The sequence below is a fragment of the Pan troglodytes genome, chromosome 16 (genome assembly GCF_028858775.2).
Source record: "Pan troglodytes isolate AG18354 chromosome 16, NHGRI_mPanTro3-v2.0_pri, whole genome shotgun sequence".
NCBI lineage: Eukaryota > Metazoa > Chordata > Mammalia > Primates > Hominidae > Pan > Pan troglodytes.
Window position 1 is genome coordinate 31479824 of NC_072414.2, and position 20838 is coordinate 31500661.

Genomic DNA, 20838 nt, shown 5'->3' on the forward strand with positions numbered 1-20838 from the left:
CTCATGCTACAGCAGCTGCAGGAAGCGCTGGGTGACATCACCTCCCCCTAAGCCAAGAAGGTCAGGCCCAGAGCAGCCATCTTTGGACAGAAAACACACAAATAATCCACCTCTTTCCACCCTGGAGAATGAGCTCACAACTGCGGGGGGCCCAGCTCTGTATGCATGCCAGGTGATGTCAGGGTGAGTGTCCTGGCATCCTGACACTCTGCAGGTGCTTCATTCACGGACACCCCACAGTCCACACCAGATGGCAGCGTGGGAGAGGGACATCAGCTCTAGACCTTCCCTCACTTCTAGTTATAAGCCTTTGGGGGACTGACTCGCCCATTTTCTTGGACTGCGTTATATGAATGTTGGGCCAATCATAATGGGATAGATACTGGGGTAGGGTGGGGATGGAGAAGGGCTTCTCTAGAGGTTTCTGTACAAATAAAATCCCTGGCAATAAGCTCTCACTTCTATCATCAACTGCTATTCTCTGGGTCATGGAAAATCCTGCATTGTTGGTCACACAGGGGGATGGAGTGGAAAAGTTGAAAGAGAACTGATTGGCTCTCGGCAAGGTGAACAGAGCTATAATAGAATGGAAGAGAAGCTCACACAACAAGTTGGACAACCTGACACCTAACCTGGGCTTCCCGATTCCGGACTTTGCTTTGTCCAAAGCCAAGTGGCAAAGAGAGTTCAAAATCACCCTGTATTTTGATTCCATGAAAAATGAGATTTTTTGTTGTTGTTCAATTGCTGATACACTTGGCCTGACTATACCCTGCTTTCTCATCGCAAATAGAAAATGGGCATGAATATAAATAGTGTGTTTCTTTGAATCCCTCAAAAGAAAAGTTTCTAGTTTGACACCCACATTTAAATTGCCTATAATTTCCTCATTGGAATCTTTGAAGCCCAAGGCCTTTCTGTGTCAGGAGGTGACTGTTGATCTGCCTGACAGATGACGTGTCGGGGACACTCACATGGTTACCTTAGAAAGATGTACCCTTAAAAGGAAGAAGTCCCATCAAGCATTGACTCCAGCATTTAATCTCATGCCGGAAGCTGACTGACGTGGCTATTTAAGGAAGGAAAGGAGACAAGGAAGACAGGAGGGAGAGAAAGCAGGAGAAATGGAAAGAGGAAATGGAGAAATGGTATGGGGAAAGGGAAAAGAAAGGAAGGGAAGCATGGAGGGAGGAAGAGATGGAAGGAAGGAGGAAAAGGGGGAAGAAAACTTGAGCTAATGAGGAGCCCATTGGATTCTGTAAATAAACCACAGAAACAATGAAGCCTGGTTCTTCTGAAAAGGGTTCCCACTTTCCCCGACTTCATCCTGGTTCAACCAGCCTCAAGACTGAGGCGGCTCAGGCAGCTGTCAGCGGCTTCAGCCTGCAGTCCCAGTGGGCTGTGAGTCACGGGCTGCGCTGCAAGCAGGCTGCTCTGAGAGAGCCCTGGAGAGCTGGCCGTGGGTGTTCGGACCATTCCTGCTGCTGGTCAGGAACGTCCCTTCAGGAAGTTCGTTCACTCCAAGGTCGTTCTCTTTAGGATTTAATGAACAAGCCACAAAAATGAAGGGGACCCAAGGTTTGAATCCTGAAGCCCCAAACGATATGCCAGCCAGTTTATTTTTCCTCTTGGAGCTTAGCACATCCTTCAGGAAACTGCAGAAAAGAGTGACCTCGTCGTGAAGGTTCCTGCCTGTAAAAGACACAGTCCTTTCATGGCACACAGATGCCTCTGGCAGGGCAGAGGAAAATGCTTCAACTTCGACAAAAGAGGCATCTCTACCTGCTGTCAACAGCTGGCTCCTGGCAGAACTGGGAAGGTCCAGGGACAAGAATCTGAATCCTTCATCCTCAGCCTACTGGGGCCAACAGCACCTTTGCCTCTCAGCACCCATCAATCACAGCCCTCCACCAGCTCATCCTTGATGAGTTGTCCCTAAGCAGTTCAGCCCCATAGCCTTCTCTTGGGATGACTCCAGGCTTTCCCTACACTTCTGTCATTACCAAGCTGAACAAAACAGCTCCTCTCCTGGAATTCATCCAGCTGCCGACTTGCAAGGGTGCATGAGCAGCTGTTGTTACAGTGGAGAGAAGAGGGTGTGGGCTTTAGAGTCAGACAGCCAGGGCTCAAATTCCAGTTCTGCAATTACTTGCTGGTGACCTTGGGAAAGTAACTTAACTTCTCTGAGACTCAACTTTCCTATGCTAGAAGTCATGATAATAATAGTAGGGTCGTTATGAGCATTGCATGTGTCATCTCTCTGAGAGCAGAGAAACTGTCTATTTATTAGTGTTTAACCCACATAAAGCATTGAGTAAATATTTATTGAATACATGCAAAATGCTTCACACAGTGTTTAGCACATAGACGACTGCAATGAATGGATAGTATTATCTTCCTTCTCTTTATTTTCTGCCTCTCTCAATGCTTCCCATGGAGGAGCTTATTTTGACCGTTGTGTCAGTCAGGGTCCCAGCAGGAAACAGATGTTGTGTTTCAAATGGGGAGATCTTCATGAAGGAGCCATCTGCAGGGGTGGCTGAGGGAACCAACAGGGAGAGTTAAGCATCCCACAAGTAGCCACAGCAGAAAGGTGCCAACTCTCCTCTCCCTGGAGGGTCAAGCAGGGAGCTGCTACCAGAGCCCTAAGTGAGAGAGCTATAGCTGAGAGGCCAGCTGCAGAGGATCCAAACCCTTCAGGGAACAGCAGAGCAGGGAGGGAAAAGGGGAAATTAACACCCAAGCCTTCCTCTCCTCCCACTCTATGATCTCTTGCTGCTGCCTCCCAATGGCCAAGCCCAATATCCACTGATGAGACCCTTGCAAATCAGCTTCCACAGAGCAGCCCAGAGAAGGGTAGGCTGGATCTAGCAGTGCAAATGCAGAAAATCTAGCACAGCCATTAAATCTCCAAGGATTTATGTGAATAGTCATCTTTCCTCATCTACATAGGTTCTTCTGCAGACTTACACTACAAAAGACAATATCTTCTCAAAAAAAGCTGAGATCAACAGGAGACTTTAGATTCAAAGATGATATGAACCACAATTTCACCTTGTATGTCTTCCTGTTGGGGGAATCTAAACAACTGGAGCACAGCTGTTCCATGGAGCTGGTTCCACAGCTGTATCACACCTTTGCTGCCCTTTCTCATACTACAAATTTTTACATGTAAAATCTAGAAATGGACATATTTCCATGCCTTGAAAACAATAGAAGGTGAATCCAGGCATGAATAACCTATAGGTAATTTTCTATGTTTGCAATATGTGGGTATTTTTAAATACATAATAATTAAAATCTACTGACACTTTCCTATCATCTTTGTATTGCATATTGTGTTTGTAAGAAGAAATTCTAGGCTTGAAGAGCTAAATAAGTCCACTGCTAAAGTGCTGGCATATCGGTGGCAGGGGATAAGCCAGATAGCAATTGGAAGCCAGTTCTGCAGAGGCCCCCTGGTCTTTGAAGGTTGGCATTCACTTTCCCAACACTGCACAGGTTGGGTGGACATCCTGCTAACTGGCATTCAGCCCTACTACCCAACAGCTGCCAAGAGGCCCAACGCCTTCACTGGATGTGGAACTCAGTGCTGGTATCTGAACACTAGCCCTCTAGAGGGTCAGCTTCATCTGTTAAGTGTATGCAAAAATATATAAAGCAAGACGATAACCATGTTCAAATGAAAGCATACTCACAGTGAGGCATGGTTAGTTCTTCATGGACTCTGCTTCAATCTAGTTACCTGGCCCTGAGAAAATGGCTGTATTTAGAAATGGATGGAAGAAATGAAGGTGTTGATGAGGATAGCCAAGAATTTTGGAGCATTTCTTTTGTTCTAGACACTACACTAACTGACTCACATAGGTTAACTCAACCCCGTGGCCCCCCTACCCTGCCTCACAAATAAGCATATGTTGTAGATTTTCCTTTAGAGATGAGGAACACAAAGCCAAGTGATATTAAGTTACTTGCCTAAGATAACAAAGCTGATGAGTGGAAGAGCTGGGATTGAAAATCAAGCAGTCTAACTCCAGATTGTACTTTTAACCACCAGACGATTCTGCCTCTGATTATGTTCCCTAAATATTCAGAGAGAGAGAGAAAAAAATTGGAAGAACATGTATTTTTCAACTTAAAAGCAGCTTGCTTCAGAGAGTGAGATAATAAGTGAATGTTTCTCTCTACTTTCTACTTTTTTGCTCTTTATTTTATTTAGGAGTCAATATATTAATTTCGTAATGGAAAACATAAACTTCATGTCAAAAACCTATTTGAGGAATCTGGTTCTGTTATGAAAGTATGAGTCCCCTATAGCCTAGACCTCTTGCAGATGACAACTGCAAACCCTACACAGAATAGAAGCCAAGAATAGGCCAACACATATATAGTCAACTGATTTTCATTTAAGGTGCCAAGGCAATTTAATGAGGAAAGAATAGCCTTTCCAACACATGCTACCAAATCAATTACCTATCCATAAAGGAATAAATGAATATTGACCCCAACTCTCTTCGTATACAAAAAGGAATTTGAAATGGATCACTTCCATTTCAAATGGAATGGAATTGCACGAAATGGACTTCCATGCAAAATATAAAATTACAAAACTTCTAAAAAAGATAAAGGAGAAAAGTTTTGTAACCTTGGGGTGGGCAAACTTTTCTTAGGAAGAAAGTAAAAATAATGGAGCATTTATTAGAAATGTTGTTTGCTCAATGCTACTTCATCACAATTAAACACTTTTATTCTGTGAAAAATACCATTAAGAAAACAGACAGGCAAGCCACTGCCTAGGAGAAAATATCCAAAGGACTTGTAACCAAAATGTATACAGAACCCTTACAACTCAATAATTACTTACAATTATTGAACTAGACAAACAACCTATTTTCTTTAATGGGCGATGAAAGTTGAACAGACACTTCAAAAGAATATCTATCAAGGGCTAAAATCATATATAAAGATGTTTAACATCATTGGTCATCAGGGAAATGTAAGTGAAAACCATAGGGAAATATCACTCCACATCCATCAGAAAGATTTAAATTAAAAAGACCAACCATACTAAGCGTTGGCAATGATGCAGAGCAAGCAGAACTCACATACACTACTGGTGGAAATAGCAAATGATACAAATTTTTTGGAAAAGTGTTTTGTAGATTCTAAAGCTAAACATAAACCTACCATACAATGTTTGGAATGACCCAGCAATTCTACACCAAGTAAATAAAAACACATGTTCACATAAAGACTCATACATGAATATTCACAGCCACTTTATCTGTAACAGACAAAAACTGGAAACAACCTAAATGTCCATCAATAGGTGATTAGATAAACAAATTGTGATGTATCTATACAATAGTACTCAGAAACAAAACAGAGCAGACTGTTGATACAACAATATGGATGTATCTCAAAATCATTATTTTGTGTAAACAAAGACAAAACCCCCTCAAAATAGAATACCTATTGTATTATTCCATTTACATATTTATATAAAAATCTAAAAAATGCAAACTAGTATGTAGTGGCAAAGAGTAGATCATTTGTTGCCTGGAAATGAAGGTGGAGGGAAAGATGGATTACAAAGAAGCATGAGGGATCTTTTCAGGAAAATGGAAATCTTTGTTATATTGGTTATAGTGATGGTTTCATGAGCATATACATTCATCATAGCTCATCAAATTGAATTAAATATATGCAGTTTGTTGTATATCTTCAAAGTTGCTTTCAAAAAAACCTTTTCTGCTGAGATCCTTGTCTTAGCAACTAGACAGCAGCTGTAGCCTCAGCACCCCGCACCCTAGTTTGCTCTACCCCAAAAAGCAACCATTGGGTTTCTCATGGCAGTTCTGACTCACCATTCTGGGAAGCCGCCTTTTCCTTCTCTGTCTTGCAACCCTTCACCTTTCATCTGTATAGCCCTTTGATTTTTTTTTCAAAGCTTTTACTGCACTGTAGTCACATGCATGCATTTAACTTACAAGAATGCAAGTATACACACACAAGGTAATAAAGAAAAGCAATTACAGCCTGTACAAGAAAGAGAAACAATGGGTGGTTCCATCTACCATTTCATTCCAAGAGTTTGAGAAGGGTGATGTGACCACTTTTCCTCCGGCTGGTTCCATTGCTCCTATGTCTCCTATGTCATTTTAGGAGAATCTCATCATGTGAAGTAAAATTCTACTGGTGTTTGCTTGTTTGTTTGGAGAGAGGGTGTCACTCTGTTACCCAGGCTGGAGAGTAGTGGCACAATCATATCTCGCTGTAACCTCGCATTCCTGGCTCAAGCAATCCTCCCACCTGAGCCTCCCTGGTAGCTAGGACTATAGATGCACACCATCAAACCTGGCTTCTACTGTTTAAAAGACACCTTTTTTGGTACAAGAGAGCCTCTAAATGCAAATCAAGTGGTTCATCTGTTGTGGTTGTTGTTCACTTTTTAGATTTTTTTTCTTACCTTTGCTGATAATTGCATTTCATAATCACATCAACTTTAAGTTGTGTTGAATTTGTGTTGCTCTCAGTTATATTAAATCCTACTTTTTGATAAGCCATTTTATTTATTAAGTTTGTTGCATGAATGATGAAACAATGAACACAGGAGCAAGAAAAGAAAGCAACATGGGTGAAACTTAGGTTCAGTTTTATTTCCAGTTTAACCATGCTTCCTTAAATGGAAATGCTAATATATCCCTTTTTAAAATTTTAGGTTCAGGGGCACAGGTGCTGGTTTGCTATATAGGTAATTGTGTTTCAAAAAGGTTTTAGTGTACACATTATTTCGTTACCTAGGTAATAAGCATAGTACCCAGTAGCTTTCCCGTGCTTCATTTTATACTCAACTGAAGAAACAATGATCTGTCCAGAAATGGAAAAATGTTGATTGTACTGGACTTATCAGGAAAAAGAAGTTCGTCTCCTACATGGACTCTTAACAATTCATGAGGATAATTTTACTATACTTGATTATCATCATAGGTGATGATTTTAGAACCCCCATGTAAGATCAAATTTACTACATCTTTTGGGGTTTTCAGAATAGCCCCATAAGGTGGCCAGAGAAAATATTATCCACACTTGATAGAGGAGGAAACAGGGCCTCAGGGAGATTGTGACTTGCTAGTTACACAGCTAATAAGGGACGTCCCCCTTTCAAGAACTCAGGTCTTCAGACCGCAAGTCTAGTATTCCTTGAACCATATCACCACCTCCACATGTTGCCATTTTGCTTATCAGACAAAGGCATTATTATGGCCTGGATTTGCCCTGAGTCCCATGGAGAATTCTCACAGTGAAGATAACTTATTTTCACAATGGAAGCCGAAACTGCTGCTAACAACTCTTGGCTCTTTCTTCTCTTAACTAAAAAAGGAAAATGTGTTAAACCAAATGTGGCAGTTTTGTCACTCTTACCCCCTAATCATAATCAAAATTTACTTTAATTGACAACCAAGCTGTCAGTTATCCAAGCTTCCAGAAGAACGGACACAGATAAGGCCAAATTATGATATATTCCACAAACTCAGAGGAACCAACATCCTGGAGGCAGTTCCCATTCAGCCCAGAGGCAAGGGAAAGGGTCGAGTACATATCTAAACCACCGTGAGCTAGGCACTCCCCACCCATCTGCATACACTTTGTCATCTTTGCAACTACAGCCTTTAACAAGGGCTGGGAGATTTCAACTAAAACAGACAGAATGAACTTTCTTTTAGGGATCTTAGAACATTTTGCATGGATAGGTGGAGAATTTGAATAAAATGACCTATAAGGATAACTGTCTTTCTAAAGGTCTAAAAACAAACTATCCCCAGTTCATTAACCAACATATTTGTTGCCACTAGAAATCAATTTTCAAAGAGTGGTAAAAATGACAGGGACTGTAGCCACTGCCCAAAACCCGACTGACAGGGTCTCAGCACTAAATCAAGTAAAATTTAATAAGTGTCACTGTCCCAGGTGTGACAGGTAAGATAGAAATCATTCCATGTCTGGCCCAGACAGGAGGCTAAGGGACTAGTTACCCTGGGCAATTAGGAGGCATACACTTGAGGGAAGAGGAAGTTATGCTTTCTATAGGGACATGTTTCCTATCCTTAATGAGTTTCCCTCCTATAAGAAGATACACAAGTTTAGGATGACAAAATTTACCCATACAACTTTACAAATTTGGCAGCAATCTCCATTACCCTGGCTGAGGCTGAAGGGTTAACCTAAGCTGCCATGTTTGGGGAACCAATGTTTGTGCTCACTCTTTCTCTCACTAAACTCAGTTGCAGCACAGAGGAAGGCTCCAAGAATCAGGGAAGATCAGGGATCCTGAGCTCTCATAGGGCAGTCATAAATGTAATGATTGACTGTTAAGAGGGATGCACAGCACAGATGCTAATGTCCTTTGTTTGGTTGTGTATGCATTTCAGAGTGAGAAGCGAAGCCCAATCACATTATAATCTGGGCAGTTTAGGTTCTTGTTTACCAGCCCTCATCCAATAGGCACCAGCTGGAGGCTTGGTATGTGGATTTTGTTTAGTTGCATTGTTGTCTTTTTATATCAAAGGAATCCTTCTGTCTATTACCCCAATTTCCTCCCTTCTGGTCCAGTAGCAAACCAGGACCATAACAGACAGGTTCCTAATGCTCTGCAGATGAAGGAATGTCAGGAAAATAAACAAATTTGCTCTCTTCTGTTGCATTCTTTTCCTTAAGGGAAGAAACTAAAAGAAGATGACTTAGAACTAAACACAGAAGTTTTCCAACAACACTTATCTTGCCAGCTCCTGCCGAGATCACTAGCTTTAAAAGTGCTCTTCGGGCCTGAGTTCAGGATGGCTCTTAAGCAACTCTGTCTCTGTGCAGAGCTGCCATTGCATTTCTTCAGCTGTTTTCCAGTTGCCTGAAAGAAGCACCCACTTGCCTGGGCCAGGAACGAGGAGCACAGAGAAACACAGAGTAGAACTGTTTCTTCCTCCAGAGTGTTCTTTTGAAAAAAAAAAAAAAAAAAGCCTTCCCCAGAGCATAGTCTACTTCTCTACTTGATGTCTCACAGAGCATTGGATGCAGAAGTTTGGGGATGGTTCTCTGAATAGGGGTGATTTGCACCAGGTTTGAACCACTGGAAGCCATACCCTTAGAAAGGGTAGATCCAAGAAGGTTTAACACCAAGAACTGCAGACACTGGCAGAAGTCATTCAGGGAAGAGTCATGTAGACAAACATGTTGTTTTCTCCAAAGCGTAAAGCGCTCAGTATATAGATGGAGAAGGTGAGGCACAAGTACAGCCCAGTGATTATCCAAGGTGTTCATGATGGTGTCAGTCCTAGAGCCAAGACAAGACTATGTGCCTTCTATGCTACCAGAACACATTAACTCTTGGGCATCATGTCCTGGAAACAAATTGAGTGGGGAAAATATTCTATTCTGGAATACCAGGGTATCTTGGTATTCCAGAGGAAAACTATTCGTGGTCCACTTTCATAATCTGTTTTTACGGATTTGTCATTTACTAAGGCAGAAATTTTAATCCTTCTCCCTGCTCAGGGGGGGATATCAGAATGAGGCTTTAGATAGAGGGTGAGTCAATCCCACCAATAGCAACCTTATCCCAACACAGCTTTATCAGTCTCCATTTGTCCTCACCTGGAAAATCAACTGGTGAATGTGGCAGTCAGGGCCTCCTGGGTATAGAAGAGCCACTGGGTCAAATACTTCCATCATGCTTCATTATACCCTAGTTAGGAGTTGACTTCTTCCACCTGTCTGAGTCTGAACTAGACGGACTTGCCACTGAGAGAGGATGAGAGCCAGGTAGGGGCCTCTCTGCAGCACCTCCTACCAGCCAACCAGCAGCAGCGTTCCTACCCAGGTGTCCACCTGTCACCACTGGGCAGGGGTGATGAGCACACAGTTGCCTTTTCCATGGCAGCATTGTTCTTTGTCTAACTTTCATCTCTCTGCTATCTCACAATGCTCTTCTAAAATAAGGTATATTTGGCAGCATTATCAAATAAAGGCTGGCAACAAAACTCAAGCATTGTGAATGTGTGTTTCTTCAATTTAACTTAGATCTCTAATGTCTTGAGATTTAAAAAAAGATACATTAATTTTTTTGTGATTCAAGTTGCACTTGGATTGTGAAGACATTCTTTATAAGTTCGTGCCTGAAGTAAGTTATTTCTGAGTCCCTAAATAGATGCACAAGAGCCCCCAAACACCTGGGAAATGTGGTCTCCCTTGAAAAACTCACTGTAGCATGGCCTGAGTGCTTAGAATTTGTCTCATAAGAAAATTCCCTCATTTGATGAAATGATTTAAATGTGACTGTGGTCTCAATGGTTGGGGGGAAAGGCCACTTACAAATTCTCTTTATGAGAGACATGAGTTTACTATTCTACCTGTGAAGGAACAGCCTCTCTTGTTGGGTTTAAGAATAGTTTTTTAGCAGAATATCTTCTGTTCCAAGTCAAAATCCTCTAAACAGGTTCAATATTCAGCTCTACATCTGTTTCTAATGCCTAAATGAAAAGACTTTTTTAGTTCATGGGCCAGTGGGTGTACAGCTTGAATGCTAAGTCAGGAAGTAAGAAACTTGATTATTAGAGAGATGGATATCCAAATATTTAATATTTTTAATTAATGCTTACACATGTTTGGAAGTAAGAAGTGGGCTTGCGGTCTCATTCCAGAGCCAACGCATCTAACCATCCCCCCTCATACACTCATTGCACATTAGGTTTCTCTGTAAAAGTTAGTACCCATCCCTGTTTACTATGTTTTTTTTTTTTTCTTTTGAGACAGAGTCTTACTCTGTCACCCAGGCTGGAGTGCAATGGGGTGACTTCAGCTCACTGCAACCTCCACCTCCCAGGTTCAAGCAATTCACCTGTCTCAGCCTCCTGAGTATCTGGGATTACAGGCACGCACCACCATGCCCGGCTAATTTTTTGTATTTTTAGTAGACACAGAGTTTCACCCCGTTGGCCAGGCTGGTCTCAAACTCCTGACCTCAGCTGATCCACCCACCTCGGCCTGTTCACTCTTTCTCATCAAAGGAGACTAGTATTTCAGAATCTTTATCAACAATAAGAAATTGTTATGCACTGATGTTTACAGACCTGTGCTAGACTCTGGGAGGCAGAGGTGAAAAGACACAGCCTTGAGGGTCTTACAGTTTATAGAACAGCTGTCCAAATACACAACGTACAATGCAGGGCAATCAGAGCCAAGGGCACACAAGAGGCTCAGGCAGAGCTCCTCTGCAGAGGGCCGAGGCTCCTGGACCGCTTCCTGGAGGATGCCTGCATCCTTAAAGAAGGGAGAGGCACGGACACAGGACAGCATTGCAGAGGAGATGCACGGTGGGCTGGTGGTTTGATGGTTTGAACAAAGGCAGTGGTTGGCAAGTACACAGAGGATTGAGGAAATAAGCACCTCAGTTAAGGAGGATGAGAGAATTCATAAAGGACAGACTGGGAAGTGAAGCCAAAGAGGCAAGTGAAGGCACAGATGGCCAAGGTCATAAAGCCAGGCTCATGTGCACCAAGTGTCAACCCAGTGCCCCTTTATTAAACTTCCATCTACCTTCTGTCAGTGTTAACGTAGGAAATCCCGGTGGAGTGTTTCATTTCTTTTTTTATTGTTGTTTTTGGTTTAGGGGTTTGGATATTTTACTCCCGATAGGCTTTACCTTCAGGTCTACACCATTTGAACTTGATACGGTCAGCAATTAGGAAAAATAGAGATATTAGAGGAATCCCATGGCCTTAATCACGTGATAAAGCAGCAACATAACTCCCAAACAGGTAAATTTAAGAATAGTAATCGAATACTTTTCTTGGCCACCTGAAACACAGATCCCATTCTGGCTCTATTTTAAGTTGGTGTTTTTAATGATTCAATTTTTAACCAATCGCTTCATTCTGATTCTGAGAGAAATACCTAATGGACAAGGCAGCTGCCTTTTCAGTGCAAAAAATAACTTGCTTCTATTCCCAGAGCACTCGCTAATTCACAAAACACCTCACTGTGCGTCCCATTTGATCAGCACTACCATCTCCCAGGGCAGCTAGGGACAGAATATTATCATCATCCCCATTTCACAGGTGAGATAGTTGAGCTTCAGATAGATCGTGTGACTTGCCCTAGGTCACCTGGCTTGAGTCAGTCTTGGGTCCCAACCCTCCATACCTATGACGACTGTGTAAGGTCTTCATCAAGATCCCACTTTTTCTCTACCTAGCTGATTGCTTCAGATTTTTTCTTGAATTTCTCTAAACTTTAAGGAGCTTTTTGATCTTCTGCAAACCACGTTTTAGACCATACCTACCCCAAGGAAGAAAACTTTATACCTTATTCTCTTGGCTATCAACTGATCAGAGGCAATGTTACTACTCAAAGCACTGTTTTTTAATCTTCCACAACACCCCTAGAATATAGGAATTGATGTCCAGATTTGACAGGTGTGAAATGAGGTGTTGTGTTGGTCAGGGTTCTCTGAAGGGACAGAACTAGTAGGAGATATATATATATATATATATATATATATATATATATATATAGTAGTTTATTAAATATTAACTCACATGATCACAAGTCTCACAATAGGCCATCTGCAAGCTGAGTAGGAAAGAGAGCCAGTTCAAGTCCCAAAACTGAAGAACTTGGAGTCAGATGTTCAAGGGCAGGAAGCACCCAGCATGGGAGAAAGATGTAGGCTGGGAGGCTAGGCCAGTCTAGCTTTTTCATGTTTCTCTACCTGCTTTATATTCTAGCCAGGTGTGCTGGCTGCTGATTAGATGGTGCCCACCCAGATTAAGGGTGGGTCTGCCTTCCCCAGCCGACTGACTCAAATGTTAATTTCCTTTGGCAACACCCTCACAGACACACCCAGGATCAATATTTTGCATCCTTCATTCCAATCAAGTTGACACGCAAGCTTAACCATCACAGGTGTAGAGCAATAAGGTGATTTGATTTGACCAAGCTCACTTAGCTCATACTTGACAGAGTAGGAATCCCAAAGCCCTCAACCACACTAGCAGAAAAATGCCCAAACAGAGGTGGGAAGGTGGAAAGCAGTGATTCTCAGGCAGGATTTCTGGCTCCCCTGCATCAGAATCACAGAGGACTCCTGTTAAACTTCAGATTCCTTTTCCAGAATGTCTCAAGATGAAACACACACCAGGGAATCTCCATTTTTTCAGGTCCTCAGAAGATTTTTACCAACACCAAAAGCTAGGAAATACTGGTAGGAGACATGGCCAAGAGAATGGTGTATAGCTCAACCCCAGAAATACAGGGCAAATATGAGGAAGGAGGGGAGGATGGAGGGATGGAGGGCCAGGTGGTGGAGGACCCTGAATGAGGTTGGATTAGAGAGAACAGGAAAGGGACTAGAGGAAGGGACTTGAGGTGTCCCAGGAGCAGGAGTATTTTCATGTATTAGGAAAGGACTAGCTTTGGTAGAGGAAAAAGATCACTAAACTAAGAAGATACTGGTCTTTCAATCAACAAACCGAGCTGCCTCATCTTATTTCTCCTGTAAAGGAAGGAGGCCTGACTTGGGAGGCAGATCTGGATCTGTTTCCAACTCTGCCTCTAACCCCTCTGTGACTCTGAGCTAATCACTTGACATCTTGGAACCTCAGCTGAAGTTCAGCATCAGTAAAATCTCGCCCTGGCTGGGGAAGTTTGGGTTGGGGAGCAGAATGATTGCTAATATGTCATCCAACACCAAATTTTCGGGAGTTTCCACCCTCTCCTTCATTAAGCTCATCTCTATCCAATGTCTTTAGTGTTGCGTTCTCCAGCAAGACTCGGCAGGAAGATTTAGAAGGCTCTAAAGCCACAGAAGTGTTGTGCAGAGAAGCAGCTTAAGCCCAGGTCACAGTGGAAGGAGGCAGGCTCCAGCAGAATGATGGTCAGGTGTGGCTGTACGGTTGTGACCTCTGAGGGCACCCAGCATCTGGCAGCCATCCTCAGGGAGAGATTTCCTAAGTCTTTATTGGTTTTGTTGTTTGTTTGTTTGTTTAAGACAGGGTTACTCTCTGTCAACCAGGCTGGGTTACAGTAGCATGATCATAGCTCACTGCAGCCTCAAACTCTTGGGCTCAAGAAATCCTCCCAACTCAGCCTCCCAAGCAGCTGAGATTATAGGTGTGCATCACCACACCTGGCTAATGTTTAAATTTTCTGTAGAGATGAGATTTTCCTACATTTCCCAGGCTGGTCTCAAACTCCTGGCCTCAAGAAATCCACCCACCTTGGCCTCCCAAAGTGCTGAGATTACAGGTGTGAGCCACCACATCCATCTGCCAAAGTCCATATTTGAAAGCTGCCCAGCCCAGGATTTCTGTTAAGAGACACGTTCTGAGCTCCAGGAATGGCGAATGTGCTCTTTGGACAGAACCTTTGGACTTAACAGTGGCCAACTGGAAGCAATCCGACTTTGAGTAAAATTTAAGCACCTGTTATAAAAGTCTGGTGCATGTCACACTGTCACAGTATCCCTTCTGTGGGTTATGGAAAGCTGGAGAAGCATTGTTTCAGACATGGGGGCAAACAGAGGACTGGGGCCTGCGGTTCTGCCACCCCGGTTTGGAAATGGGAGAGGTCTGATCTGATCTGATCAAGGCAGAATCTGGATTAAGTAGAAATATTCAGAGCCAAGACAACAATCATGGATATACATACTCCATACATGGAACTACATTCTCCATGAGATGGAAGAGGAATGCTCCTTCCAGCCCTCCTAAATTATTTAACATATATGAAAGATATTAATCTCTAGCCACTCACACCCCTCAAAACTTCTAGGGGGAGGTTTTATTATTCAGTATTGAGAACACCCACTTCTGCTAGGAGAGCTGAATATTAGAATTTGAAAGATGACTTTACTCAGGGTTTAAAAGAAAAGCAGGAACAATTCCTCCTACACAGTTGACCCTCAAACAACATGGGCTTGAACCATGCAGGTCCACTTACACATGGATGTTTTTTCAATGAAAGTTACACCAAGTCTGCCTGCCCTTCCTGCCTCCCCTTCCACTTCCTCTACCTCGTCCTCCTCTGCCACCCCTGAGACAGCAGATCAACTCCCCCTCTTTCTCCTGCTCCTCATTCTACTCACTGTGAAGACAAGATGAAGACCTAATGAATAGTAAACATATTTTCGCTTCTTTATAATTTTCCTGATAATATTTTCTTTTTTCTAGCTTACTTTATTGTAACAATACAGTATGTATTACATATAACGTACAAAATACGTGCTAATCAGCTATTTATAGTAGGATATTAGTAGTTAAGTTTTGGGTGAGTGAAAAGTTATACTCAGATTTTTTACTGAGCTGGGGGTCAGCGCCCCTAACAAACTATGTTGGAGGGTCAAGGGTCAACTGTATTAGTTCACTAGAGCTGTCATAAAGTACCATAATTTGGGTAGTTTAAGCAACAGAAATTAGTTGTCTCAGTTCAGGAAACTAAAAGTCCAAAATCAAGGCGTCCAGAGAGTTGATTTTTTCTGAGGACTGTGAGGAAAGGATCCATTCTAGACCATTCTCCTTGGCTTGCAGGTGGCTGTCTTCTCCCTGCATCTTCATGTCATCTTTCTTTTTTTTTTTTTGAGACAGAGTCTTGCTCTGTTGCCCAGGCTGGAGTGCAATGGCAAGATCTCGGCTCACTGCAAACTCCACCTCCCAGGTTCAAGTGATTCTCCTGCCTCATCTTCCCGAGTAGCTGGGATTCCAGGTGCATGCCACCATGTCCAGCTAATTTTTATATTTTTAGTAGAGATGGGGTTTCACTATATTGGCCAGGCTGGCCTCAAACTCCTGAGTCATCTTTCTTCTATGTGTGTCTCTGCATCTGAAATTTCTCCCTTTTATCCGTTTCTATAAGGACACCAGTCACAGTGAATTATAACCCATTCCAAGAATTTCATTTTAATTTGGTTGCCACTGTGAATACCCTACCTCCAAATAGGGTCACATTCTGAGGTACCAGAGGTTAGGACTCCAACATATCTTTTTTGAGGAGAATACAATTAAACCTGTAACACCTCCCTTTCCTCAAAATCTAGTTCCATGGTTCTAAAGGAGGGAAAGAGCATCAGAATTAATGCCTTCTCATGAATAAGGCACACTGGGGGCACTAGGAGAAGGGATTAAGTCAGAGAGAGACATGCTCTAGAAATCCAGCCAAGAAGAAGGTCCTGTGTAACCTTTACATTTTCTTTGCACATCCAATTAGAAATGAGAAAATGGGAAGACTCTGAGTTCTTCAGCAAATGACTAGATTGTGAGTCCATTGACTGGGTAATTTATAAAGAATGAAATTTATTTCTCACACTTTCAGAGGCTAGGAAGTCCAAGATCAAGGCGCTAGTAGGTCTGGGGTCCGGTAAGAGCCCAGTCTCTGCTTCCAAGGTGGGGCCTTGAATGTTGCAACCTCCAGAGAGGATGAACTCTTTCCTCACATGGCAGAATGGCAGAAGAGAGCAAACCCACTTTTCTGAGCCCTTTTTATACAATCGTTAATCCATTCATGAGGATGGAGCCCTCATGACCTAAACACTTCACTTTAGGTGCCACCTCTCAACACTCTTGCATTGGAGATGAGGTTTTAACCTGTGAATCTTGGAGGGAACACAAACATTCACACTGTATCATAGATTAATAGACTTGTCCATAGATGGCCCTCAAATGCTAGAAGGGCTCTGCACAGGAACCCAGGGACAAGACCCATCTATGGTCTGGCTATACAGAGCAGAAAGAACACAGGGGTCAATACAAGCCTGCATGCATGCATCTGGGGCCCCTCCCCACACAAATAAGGCCCTACAACCACTTTTTGGAGAGGAGAAAAAACAGAGATAGGAGCCTGAAATGTTGAGAATTTACCCCAAGGAGATGTTTCCACAAAGGTGACTATTTTAAACTGAAAGACACTTTCAAACCAAAAGAGTGAGTCTGAGATGCTTTAATTGGCAACTTGAAAAACTAGAAACATGTTTTCTTTTCTACCCATCTGGGGGAGGGTACTGGAGCAAGATTAGCTCCATTATGGAAAATAAAATTTACATTTTCTTTGCACATCCAATTAGTAATATAAAATTGTCAGCCCTTATTCCTACCACACAGGGAAATGGAGTTACAGAGACCAAGTGAGAGGACATTTTGGGGAGCATTTAAAAATCTAAACCCTGAACAGAGGTAGATGTGAAAGCAAGAATGAGGTGAACACTAAGAATGGGAACATCTGCATAGATGTTAGACTGGGTTTCAACGTAGCTAAGTAGATACCTTTACTCTGAGCCAAACCTACCTTATGTAAAGTCTCAACTGTGTGGCCATGACCATACTGGCCATTTTCCCCACCAGGGAAAATGTCAGGGTTCTCTAGAGGGACAGAACTAATAGGATAGATGTATATATAAAGTGGAGTTTATTAATGAGTATTGACTCACATGATCACAAGGTGAAGTCCCACAACAGGCCATCTGCAAGCTAAGAAGCAAGGAAGCCAGTCCGAGTCCCAAAACCTCAAAAGTAGGGAAGCCAACAGTGCAGTCTTCAGTTTGTGGCCAAAGGCCCAAGAGTCCCTGGCAAACCACTGGTGTAAATCCAAGAGTCCAAAAGCTGAAGAACTTGGAGTCCAATATTTGAGGGCAGGAAGTATCCAGCATGGGAGAAAGTTGAAGGCCAGAAGACTCAGTAAGTCTACTCTTCCATTTTCTCCTGCCTGCCTTATTCTAGCTGTGCTGGCAGCTAATTAGATGGTACTCACCCAGATTGAAGGTGGGTCTACCTCTCCCAGTCCACTGACTCAAATATTAATCTCCTTTGGCAACACCCTCACAGACACACTTAGGAACAATACTTTGCATCCTTCAATCCAATCAAGTTGACACTCAATATTAACCATAACATCATCACTTTCACAAGTGCTTTCCTGTGCAACCCCAAGTCCATCTTGCTCTTCCTCCTGAACTCTCCTCCTTCCTCCCAACCTGCCTCTGGATTTTAACCATTCTCCAATGTCTTAGTTCATTTTGTGTTGCTATAAAGGAATACCTTAGGCTGGATAAATTATAAAGAAAAAAGGTTCATTTGGCTCAAGATTTAGATGGCTGAAACATTCAAGCTTGGGTGTCTGCATCTGGCGAGAGCCTCAGGCTGCTTCCACTTGTGGTGGAGGGTGAAGGGGAGCTAGCATGTGCAGGAGTCACATGGCTAGAGAGGAGGAAAGAGGGAGGGAGGAGGTGCCAGGCTCATGGAAACTAGTGGTGAGAATTTACTCACCTCCAGGGAAGACGCCAATCTATTCATCTGCCGCCATAATCCAAATACTTCCCATTACCCCACCTCCGACATTGGGGATCAAATTTCAACATGAGGCTTGATGGGGACAAACAATCAAACCATAGCACCCCTTGATCTGTGCACTCCCTCTTTTAGAGCACAAGCCTAATGCATGCAAAACAACCACATATCAAAAGCATTCTCCAAATGACTCTCTTTCATTGTGAAAGGGAGCTTGCTGTTAGCACAAGAGCGAAGCAAGCAACAGCTTTCGGGAAGTGATAACATCAGGATCTGATAGTGAAGCCCATGCCAAATCTCAGCAGAGAGCCTCAGGGCCTGCAAGGACTGTGCATGAGACTTGGCACTGGTATCCTCAAGCCACAGAAGAACCATTTCTGGAAAAGCAAATGAAAGCCAGAGGGCAAGGGAGCCAGAACAGCAGTGAGGCACTGAGGACCCTGAGCTCAGCCCACAAGAGCACTCCCCTCCAAGTCAGCACAACAAGTAAGCACAGGCTTTCTACCTCCTTCAGGCCAGATGTTTCTCTCCCCATTCTAGCTGAGGGCTGAAATATCCCTTAACTAGTTCTGTGAGTGTGTTGTTGGTTACAGCTTCTCTCTATACTGCTACAGCCCCTGCCTCTCACATCCACCTGCTCCAGGGCACACAGCCCTTTCCCTGCAGGCTGAGGTCCTGCTGCTGGGCTCTGAGTGTCAAAGACTTTAGCATTTTTAGCATCCTGCTACTCAAATCTCAAATTGTGGGCCCTACACCAGCAGCTTCAGCATCACCTGGATGCCTGTCAAGCTCCATTGCAGACCCACTGAATCGGAATCTGCATTTCAACATGACCCCAGATGATTGTGAGACAGAGTCAAGTTTGAGATACACTTTAACAGACTTTTCAAACTGGATGTAAATGGAATCACCTGGGGAGTTTTTAAAAATATTGATGCTTACCTCCCACCTCCCAAAATTCTGATCTAACTGACACAGGGTGAGATCAAAGTATTAAGGGTTTTAAAAGCTCAGATGATTCTACTGGGGAGCATAGCTTGAGAACCAATGTTTCACTTCTCTCCCACTTGGATCTTCTATTTTTTCATTGATTCTCTTTCCAGTTATTGAACAAAGCAAATTATAAGCTCTCTTTTCCTATTTAATTTTATTTTTAACTTTTATTTTAGATTCAGGGGGTACATGTTTGTTACCTGGATATATTGCATGATGCTGAGGTTTGGGGTATGAATGATCCCATCACCCAGGTAACGATCATAGTGCCCAATAGTTTTTCAACCCTTTCCCCCATCTTTTTCTCCCCACTCTATTAGTCCCCAGTGTCTATTTTTCCCTTCTTTGTGTCCATGTGCACTGAATGTTTAGCTCCCACTTAGAACATGTGGTATTTGCTTTTCTGTTCTTGTGTTTATTTGCTTAGGATAATGGCCTCCAGCTGCATCCATGTTGCTGGAAAGGACATGATTTTGTTCCTTTTTATGGCCTTGTAATGGTTCATGGTGTATATGCACCACATTTTCTTCATCCATTCCATCGTTGATGGACATCTAGGTTGATTCCACGTCTTCACTATTGTGAATAGTGTTGCAATGAACATATGAGTGCATGTGTCTTTTCAATAGAACTTTCTTTTTCTTTTGGATATACACCCAGTAATAAGATTGCTGGGTCGAATGGTTATTATCATTCTCTTTTTATAAAACCGAGTTTAAATCAAAGCTTTGTGCTGCTAACCCCAGTGAGTCCAGAGCTTATATTTTTTATCTTCCATGGAGGTAGGAGGTCTGCAGAAGGTGGTGGCAGACACAGGCCCAGCCTAGGAACTGACAGCTTTTCAACCACAGCCTGGTTTCCCCTCCAAGGGCAGAGCAAGGGTTTGTACTTTAGTATCTGGACAGAAGGAGAACTTTAGGGGCAGAGCAGGCAGTTGACTAGCCTGAAGGGTATATTGGGTCCCTGGTTAAGAATCGATAACTCCCCGGTGGAGGGGCTAAGCTCCGTCCCTTTTTTTAGATCAAGCCTAGTGGTCATGAACTTCAGATGAACACCCTCAACACCAGCAAGTTCTAGTCACACAAGCATTAGCCCAACCTGGGCCCCCTCCAAGAATGACAATATCAACCGGCAAGAGGCTGGGATCCCAGCTGCCATCTATGGGGGAATAAGCCCAAGGAAGCTGGCAAAAGGGGCTCTGCTTACATCAAAAAAAGTCCTGCCAGGCATGGTGGCTCACGCCTGTAATCCCAGCAGTTTGGGAGGCCAAGGCAGGCGGATCACCTGAAGTTGGGAGTTCTAGACCATCCTGGCTAACATGGAGAAACCCCGTCCCTACCAAAGATACAAAAAATTAGCCGGGCATGGTGGCTGGCGGCTGTAGTCCCAGTTACTTGGGAGGCTGAGGCAGGAGAATGGCATGAACCTGGGAGGCGGAGCTTGCAGTGAGCAGAGATGGTGCCACTGTACCCCAGCCTGGGCGACAGAGCAAAACTCCGTCTCAAAAAATAAAAAAATA

General features: G+C 43.2%; 1 protein-coding gene and 1 long non-coding RNA gene across 2 annotated transcripts in view; both read right to left on the minus strand.

Moving 5' to 3' along the window:
* Window positions 1-20838, minus strand: part of LOC134808489 (uncharacterized) — a 722781-nt gene that overhangs the window by 645057 nt on the left and 56886 nt on the right. The window lies entirely within an intron of this gene.
* LOC107968594 (uncharacterized) lies at window positions 2391-12479 on the minus strand. The gene is made up of 3 exons (XR_001709871.2): window positions 9649-12479; window positions 3699-4082; window positions 2391-2539 (listed from the first exon to the last, which is right to left on the minus strand). It is a non-coding gene; the product is annotated as an uncharacterized LOC107968594 (long non-coding RNA).